We start from the raw sequence: 9,341 nt of genomic DNA, 5'->3' as shown, positions 1-9,341 counted from the left end.
TATCGAACGATTAAAAGTTTATCGGACGGGCTTAAAGATTATAGGATGAATCTTCGCGTTGTTGGTCCAGTGATAATGACTCATACCTATTTGTTAGAGAGTGAGAGTTCGATTTCCTGGGGCGGTAACACTGAACACAAGGATATCCCTTCATCTTGAATTCTATCCAATGTAGCGACCCCGACAAATCGTCAAGTGACGGCGTCGTCTACGCGGGTCCCATTACCTGATCATAAGTCTTTATGACAACGTTTGACCAAAATATGTCGCCTTCATTTCAAAATAAAGATTGTTTCCAAAGTTTACAAGAATAGTTCAACCAAAAGTTAAGTTACAAGGTTATATGTACAATGAAATCTAGGCGACACAGTTTAAAGTAAAGTCAAAAGACGCTCCATGAAATGCACGTATACTCGACATCCAATGCAAGTATCAAATAGTAAGCGGAAGCATGTTTCACATATCGTGTAGTGACCTGAGAAAAACATAGAAATCTGTCAACGAAAACGTTGGTGAAATCATAGGTTTAAGTAAGTAATTGAGAAAAAGTAAAGTAAGCCGAACCACAAGATTTGCAAAGTTGAAATGATAATAGTACATTCTAAAAGTTAATATTCACGAGCACCCAATTATCAAGCTTAACATTCCGTCCATTGAATACCCCATAAATTAGTGCTAGAACTACACTGATTCTCGAAAATATATATCATCCGTAGACGGTAGCGAACCGTCAAGGATGAGGGTTGTCAACCCATATGGCCATATAATATAAGTTCTCGCTTACACCATCTGATGTAACTAATGATAATCGGATTGAGGATTTCTGTTCTAAACTCGTATGTAGAATGTTTGTTTTCCGTTACTTGTGTTCACTTAGTTCAAAAGAATTGTTTATGTTTTCTCATCCCAAAAGTAAGTTCAAAAGAGTAAAAAGTGGGACTATGATCTCACCTTGAGTGCAAGAGTAATAAAGTACTTCGACAAGTAAACGCGTGCAAAGACAAAGCTAGTCTCGACCTAAACATATAGGTTGTATCAATAACGGTAAACGCGATAGGTCAAAGATGTTCAATTAGTCCTATGGCTCGACACGACTCGATTATGTAGCATGTGAAGCAAATTGTCAAGTTTCATGCAAGATACAAGTATAAAAGCATGTTAGGAAGATTGCGTAATTAATTGGTTAAGTTTGACAAAAAGTCAAACTTGGTCGGGTCAAAGTCAACGAAAAAGTCAACATGTTCGGGTCGGGTCCCGGACTATTTTTCTATGCTAAATATTCATATATAAGTATATTAGAACAAGTTTCATGTGAATCGGAGGTCGGTAGCTAGTCAAACATTTCGCGTGTAAATGGACAAGGAGGTCAGAATCTGTCCAGCCTATTCTGCGCGCCGCGCGGGTAAGGGGCGCGCCGCGCCACCCCCTGTACAGGTCTGTTTCTGTTTTCCACAAATATGCACGAGCCAAAACCAATTCAAACACAACTCTTGACCCGTAAACACTTATAACGCCTATCATACATCGTTGGAAAGGTATTTTGACGAGGAATGCAACTAAACACATATCATCAATCAAACTTGCACTTATAACAACCAAAAACCGAAATTAAACATTCATAATCTAAGTTCAAGTTCCAAAAACGCATTTTATGATTCGGGCAACCAATTTACATGTATGTTATGCCGTTTCGAAGGTAATCAAACACACATTGCAACAAAACACTTAACAACAATATCTCATAGCATTTGACGCATCAAAAGTTCATGTAAAGCTTATCAAACCCTAATCCAAGTTCACAAAATCATTAATCATGTTCTTGGAGTTTCCTTAATCAACCTATACATCAAACCGAAGCTAATGATACTAGTAACACTTTTAAAACATGCACTTTAACAATCTAACAACATTTGATCATCCAAAATCAAGGATTTAGCAAGTAATTTTCATATTGAACTAGTTACACCAAAAACAACGAATCGAGCATACAATTTACATACACGACATCACAATGAGCCATAGACACTAATTAACAACTTTATAACTCAAAAATCTCAAGAACACATAAAATTAGTGATTTTAGAAAGTTACCCAAAATGGATGAGGTTGGTATCAAATCGAAGAGGATGAAACGAGGATCAAGAATATGTAGTCGGATTTGTTGTGAGCTTCCTAAATCAAAATTAGATGATGAATTGCTTTTTGAAAGATTGAAAGAAAATGGAGAAGTATGAGAAGAAAATGGAAAAGAAAATAAAAGAAAGATGGGGAGGAGGTTGACTAGTCAAAGTGCTAGTCACCTCTTTGTCTTTTTGGCAAAACTAGTCCCTTTAGTTTGTAATCGGGTGCGAGAGTTAACCGAACGAATATTTTAAATTACACGGGAGTACGGGAGACGTTATAATCCGATAACGAGAATATTTAAAATGTTACTTAACAAGGATACGAATCTAGATACGAAGGGCATTATTTAAAAGAAAAAGACGGGCGTTAAAATAATTTAACGGAAAAATGCGGGATGTTACATCCAAGGTCACCTTTCGCACTTCGTTGCGGGGGCAACGGGGATAGGGTTTTACCGGCCATGAATTAGGAGTAGTCCGGGTTTCTTCCAGGACAACAATTTTTTATTTTTATTTTTTTTAAATAACGATTTTCTTATCTATTATTAGTGTGCAATTGCATTAATGAATTATAGATGACGATTTATTTTAACTTTTGTAAGACTGTTAGGCCACTCCCTATCGTAACTAAACTATTCATCCTCTTAACCTTCCACATCAGCGCCACATCAACACCAATATCCTATAACTAACTCATAACTAAACACTCCCTATCATGGCTAAAACAATACTCCTCTTAATATACAACGTACAAGCAATAAAGCATCAAGTCCAACAATAAAAAGCCACCGGGACCCACAATTCCTATAACTAACTAAACACATCCGTTAAATCCATGGTGAGTGCGGGTAACTATTGCGGGTAACTAAGCCGTGCCTATGGTTCATTACGGGTAACTACGGGTAATGAGCGGGTAATGACGGATAACTAATCCATAGGGAGTGGTCTTATTGAAGTTTACAAGTACAGCTGTCGTTAGTAAAGTATGTTTAAAAAAATATGAATACCTTTCGCGTATGATGACAGCGAAAATAGCAAAAAAAATTCGTTTTGGCGCTAAATAAAAATGTTAAATTTGATGGTGAACTTGTTAAAAATTTCTAAAAAACATTGATCTACTAACTAAATTAAACCATTTCAGCTTCTAATCCCTCTATCTTCTATCCCAAACGCCTACACAGTACACACCAATAAATTCCCACCAAAAATTCCAATAAGAACGCTAGATTTTCAAGCCGACTTATCCTTGATATTATTTAGCCTTGATAATACTCATATCCTCTTTACGAGCCTCGCTTCCATTTCTCTACCGTCATTACAAACCCTAGCTCTCTATTTGATTATCCCTAAAACTCAAAATTAACGTTGATGGAGGCGGACGATGGTTTTCAGTGCGGTTCTTCAACGACACTGCTTCCTGAGGTAACCAATGAGTATAGAATTTTAGGATTTTAGCACTTTTTTCGTTGGTAAGCCAGACCGTTGATGCTTGGGTTAGGGTTTTGCTTTTCCTGTTTATTTCGATTAAAGTAACAATGTTTTAACCTTTAATTTTCGAATACAGAGCATCACTGAAACTTCATATGGGTATTTTGATAAAAAAAAAGTTACAAATCAGATCTCAGTGTTGTTCGTCTACTTATTTCTCGTCATCATAATCCGATTTCGCATGGTTTGTGGTTTCTGATCTTCCTGTTGTGCTTCTGATTTTCGTTTGTATTTCGTTATTTTTGTTTTCTTTTTTATTGTCTGCTGCTTTTATTCAATTCATGTTTATGGATACATTGTTACATTTATTTGGGTTGTGTTGGTGAGAGTAACACATACATGTTATTGATTATAGGTGTTGAATATATTTGTATTATGATGTTTCATGACGATTTTGTGATTCGATGTACATAGATTTTTATAGGTGTTGTTTTATGTGGTTGTTGTGAACATGATAGCGGCATTAAGAGACTAGAATATCGCTTTTGAAGTTTCATAGCTGTGTCAATATGATTGCATAGTTTTTATCGTTTATGCAGTTATGTGCTTCAGTTTATAACAGGCACGCTGGATTTTCGTGTTAGTTTTGTTGTTTGATGCGTATATATGTTTATGGATGTTGGTTTGTATGGTAGTTATGGAATTTATAGAGGTAATAGGACAGTGGGATCTGACTTTTGAATTAGTTATGTGAGTCTTATTGTGTGTTTTTCTATGACATGGTTGTTGGGTTGACTGATTTTGGTTTCGACTTTATCATTGTTTATGAGCGGTTTTTTAATAATCTGTAGCTTTTTATCGATCTATGTGTTCACTGATAATATATGTATCAAATTTGTACTATCTGATGTTTTGCTTATTGGTAGCATGGTGCAACTGACATCGACTCTTCTGGCACAACTTAACCCGGGCGACAGAAACCGAGCTATCGAAGTGTGAGTTTACAGAAGGTGGGTCACTAGGAATACATCCACTTAGTCTGCCGTTGGATACTGCTGTATTACCATTTACGAAAGGGTAAGGTGAATATGGTGCTATTAGTCATCTAACCTTATGTGACACTCACACAAATATGACACCGTACAACCCCTAAATAATAAAACCTAATAAAAATCTCCTACTTACGTTGCTTTCTTCTTCCACGTTCGACGTACTTCTGCTTATTCATGAAAAATAATACCTTGATCGATAAACATCATCACATTATTAATTTATATCGTTCTTTGTGTTCATCATAGGGAATCAAGAACACCTGATAAGGTTAAGAAACGTCGTAGGGAATCAAGAACGGGTTGTACTGCTAAAGGTCCTTCTAAAACCGCACTAGAATCAAATCTTCTCTCGAAGCACCAAAAAAAGGACATGTTTGAACTGAAAAGGATTGGGTCACTATATCACTCAAGCAAAGAAGGTACTAGTTAAGGTTAATTTATTTATATTTTCTTCATTCATGTTTACTGATTTTTTGTTATGTTTACTGATTTTTGTTATGTAGTCTAAAAATGGTTATTTGTATCAGGCTGCATATGCAAAAGCTGCTGTCGAAGATGCTGCATAAGCTGCTGTACAAACTGCTGCTAGTACATGAGATTATATATAATCCGTTGGTGTTGCATCATGATATATAGGGATGGTGTTGATATATAGATAAGGCTTAGCTTCTATCAATTATTGTTTTAGATTTTGATGAAATTACAACCTATTATTGAAATAGAAAAGGTTGGAAAATTATTTTTTGATCATTGAAACTACTGATGGTTTGGTTGCTTACTTTTAACAAGTATTGATTCTATTATTTTACCACACATCCAAGCTTGTTGACTCAGTTGCACATTAGGGTTGTAAATGAGCCGAGCTACTCGAGATCGGCTTGTTAAAAACTCAGTTCGAGCCTAGCCTAAACGAGCTCGAGTTCGAACGTGAGTTAAAGCTCGTTTAATAAACGAGCTCGAGCTCGAGCCTCATATGTCAAGCTCGTTTAGGTTCGCGAGCCTAAACGAGCTTTCGTCTATCTCTCTCTCTCTCTCTCTATATATATATATATATATATATATATATATATATATATATATATATATATATATATATATATATTCTATCTTATAAATGAGAGTTGGTACTGAGGTCATCACCTACTTCCATGAGTTATTACCTGCTTCCATGAGTTGTAACTTGTGCTTCTAAAGTTGTATGATTAACACTGCTTTTGTCATAATTATCTTATTATATATGTTAAAGCTTTTCTAAAGGTAAACGAGCTGAGCTCGAGTTTTTAATACAAACCACGAGCCGAGCTCGAGCTAAAAATCTAAAGCTTGAACCGAGCCGAGCTCGAGCTTTACAGAACTCAAACGAGCTGAGCTCGAACACTACCAAGCTTGGACTCGACTCGGCTCGTTTACACCCTTATGCACATGTGACCTTAATATGTAAGGAAGATACTTTTATATTGATATATCCAAAAAAAAATTACTACATCCACCATAAATCATGCATTAACATGTTGTACAGTACAACCTGTTAATGCATTATTGTGGTGGATGTAGTAATTTTTTTTTTGGATATATCACCACCCAGTATTGATATAAAAGTAGATCATACCTTATGTTGGATATTTATGAAGAATAATTGATTACTCAAATAATAATTGATTACTCACATAGGTTACTCAAAGCAGATTATTTCTCAAATATAAACAACATCAACGTTCTTAAATGCTTACATTGATATGATTACATATCAAATGTCTTACTATGTTTTAATGTAATACGACTAGGACAAATAAATGTCCTATGATTGTATATTTAATATGACTTTTATATAAGGTGTCGTATTATATTAACACATAATGCGACACCAAAATGTTAAAAGTCTTATGAAATCCCCATTTAATGATTCATAATTAAAGTGTCATATGAAATTATATGATAATTAAGACCTCAAAAACTAAAAGTGTCATATATATTGACAAGAGGGATGATTCTCACACACACTTTTTTGATCCTCACACACCTATTTTAACTTTTTACTCTTCTAATAATACTCAATTGGTGTGTGAGGATCAAAAAAGTGTGTGTGAGAATCATCCCCCTATTGACAATGATACGACATAAGTATATGACATGCCCTATTAGCTTAAGATATGATATGACTAGGACAATAAATGTCCTATGATATTATATTTAATATGACTTTTATATAAGGTGTCCTATTAAATTAACTCATAATGCGAGGCTAAACCATTAAATGTCTTATAAAGTACCATTTTATGATTCACAATTAAAGTGTCCTATGAAATATATGATGATAAAGACCCCAAAAACTAAAAGTGTCATAAAAATTGAAAATGATACGAAATAAGTATTACATGCCCTATTAGCTAAATATATAATACGACTAGGACAAATAAATGTCCTATGATGGTTTATTTCATATGACTTTTATATAAAGTGTCCTATTAAATTAACACATAATGCGACACTAAACCGTTAAATGTCTTATAAAGTACCATTTTATGGTTCACAATTAAAGTGTCCTATGAAATCATATGATAATTATGACCCTAAAAACTAAAAGTGTCCTAAAAATTGACAATGATACGACATATGTATTGCATGTGCTATTAGCTAAATAATTAATACGACTAGGACAAATAAATGTCCTATGATAGTTTATTTCATATGACTTTTATATAAAGTGTCATATTAAAAAAAAACATAATGCGACACTAAACCGTTAAATGTCTTATAAAATACCATTTTATGATTCACAACTAAAGTGTCTTATCAAATCATATGATAATTATGACCCCAAAAACTAAAAGTGTCCTATTATATATACTATAATACGACTCACACAAATAAATGTCTTATAAATAGTAAGTTTCATATGACCGTCATATCATGTGTTCTATTACTCTACCAAATAATAAGACACATACATTTAAATGTCTTATAAAGTCCCTTTATATGATACACAATTATAATGTCCTATTATATCATATTAACTATTATGATAATTATGACCCCAAAAACTCATTCGTCCTAATAACATACATTTATAGGACATATGTACAAAATGTCCTATTATGCTACAATATAATAAGACACTCAAAAATAAATGGCCTCTAAACGTATATTTTATATGACGTTCATAACAATTGTCCTATTACATAAACACATAATGAGACACTAACGAATAAATGTCTTATAAACTCCTCTATTATGATTCACTTTATAAATGTCATATGAAAATATTTGATAATAGGACACAAAAAAATAATGTGTCCCACAAAAGAGCTCTTTAGGACCTCACTCTAAAAAAGTATATCATAATGGGACCCTAAATATCGTCTGGTCCTATTTAAATAGCTTTTATGACCTTATTTTACTAGGTCCCAGAAAAAAAGGTCCTATAAGTGCACTTTTGTTGTAGTGAGTAGAAGTGAAAGAACCAAGAAAAGATCACCCGAAAAAGGTTAACAAACCAACTCTACTTACTAAAGTAGGAGACCCAGGTGAATTTATCATTTCTTGCTTGCTTAATGATGGTGCTATGTATAATGGGCTCGTAGATTTAGGAGCGAGTGCGAATGTTATGCCTCTTTCCTTATACAAAAGATTAGGTGTGGATAAATTAATACCAACCAGAATAGGTGTTCAATTATGTGATTAAACCATTAAATACCCGGTTGGAATAGCCAATAATTTACTTGTTAAAGTGGGAAGTTTGACCTTTGCTGCAAATTTCATAGTTATTAATATGGAGGAAGACCTTGATATTCCTCTGATTTTAGGTCGCCCATTTTTAGCAACCACCAAGGTGTTCTTTGATGTAGGAGAAGGTAGAATGACATTTAGGCATGGTGATAAATCGGTCACCTTTGTGAACCGAAAGTTTAGATCTCCACCAACCAAAACTGTTGAACCAATAAAAACGCCTAAGTGTGGGGAAGATGAAGCAACACCCAATGATGACCTGATAATAAAGAGCCCCGTTGTTGATACAAAATTAGGTGGACCCGTTTTTAACAGTTCAACGAAGAAACTTTATAAACGGATTCAAGATGCTAGGATTAAGGGGAACTTTAAGTTATGTAACCGATTAGTATCCAATTTTTCGCCTAAAGAAAAGGCGATGTTAATTGAATTTGTGAATGTAACAGAGGAAATCAACAAATGGCTTGAAGCAAAAGTCAGAGATGTGCAAGTTGTTGATGTTCCAATTGAAGTTAATAATGAAGTTAATCACAATTTCGATACCACAGCTAACTAAGTGTGGGAGATTCAAATGTTTTAAAAGATAATATAATGCTGTCTAGAGTTAGATTTTCTATTTTCATGTAGTTCTCAAAAATGGAATCCGAATGGTCTTTCCCTAGCAGACCCTAAAGAACTAGTCTTCTCCCTCCATTCTGAATTTTTGTGTTTTTAAGTTTTACGAGATGAAGAATTCTTTTGATCTGAACTATGGTCTATTACTACACGCTATGATTACTAAACGTAATAATAACACCTTCCCGAGTGAACTGGTATCATTCATACGAGGCAAAATGGACGAAGTAATGAAAGAACTCAGGAAAGATCATCATAAGACACATTTTGGTTAAGGAAAATCAAAATCCGCAACAAAAAGAAGAGCACGACACCTTGAAAGATGTCATAAATGCGGAAAATGGTCACACGAAGGGAATTGTTCGAACAATCAAACACATTCCAATACTGAGTTCGT

The 9,341-nt window shown here is 34.2% G+C and overlaps 1 long non-coding RNA gene across 2 annotated transcripts; it reads left to right on the top strand.

The window, feature by feature from the left end:
• The first annotated feature begins 3,239 nt into the window (after positions 1–3,239).
• On the top strand, positions 3,240–5,353 carry LOC139877309 (uncharacterized). Of its 2 annotated transcripts, XR_011768543.1 has the most exons (5): positions 3,240–3,545; positions 3,688–3,795; positions 4,478–4,628; positions 4,850–5,022; positions 5,131–5,353. It is a non-coding gene; the product is annotated as an uncharacterized lncRNA (long non-coding RNA). The 2 variants fall into 2 exon arrangements; XR_011768544.1 differs by lacking the exon at positions 3,688–3,795.
• The last annotated feature ends 3,988 nt before the right edge of the window (positions 5,354–9,341 follow it).

The sequence above is a fragment of the Rutidosis leptorrhynchoides genome, chromosome 11 (genome assembly GCF_046630445.1).
Source record: "Rutidosis leptorrhynchoides isolate AG116_Rl617_1_P2 chromosome 11, CSIRO_AGI_Rlap_v1, whole genome shotgun sequence".
Classification (NCBI taxonomy): domain Eukaryota; kingdom Viridiplantae; phylum Streptophyta; class Magnoliopsida; order Asterales; family Asteraceae; genus Rutidosis; species Rutidosis leptorrhynchoides.
Note: the sequence above shows the minus strand (reverse complement) of the source record. Positions and strands in the feature narration are given on the sequence as shown.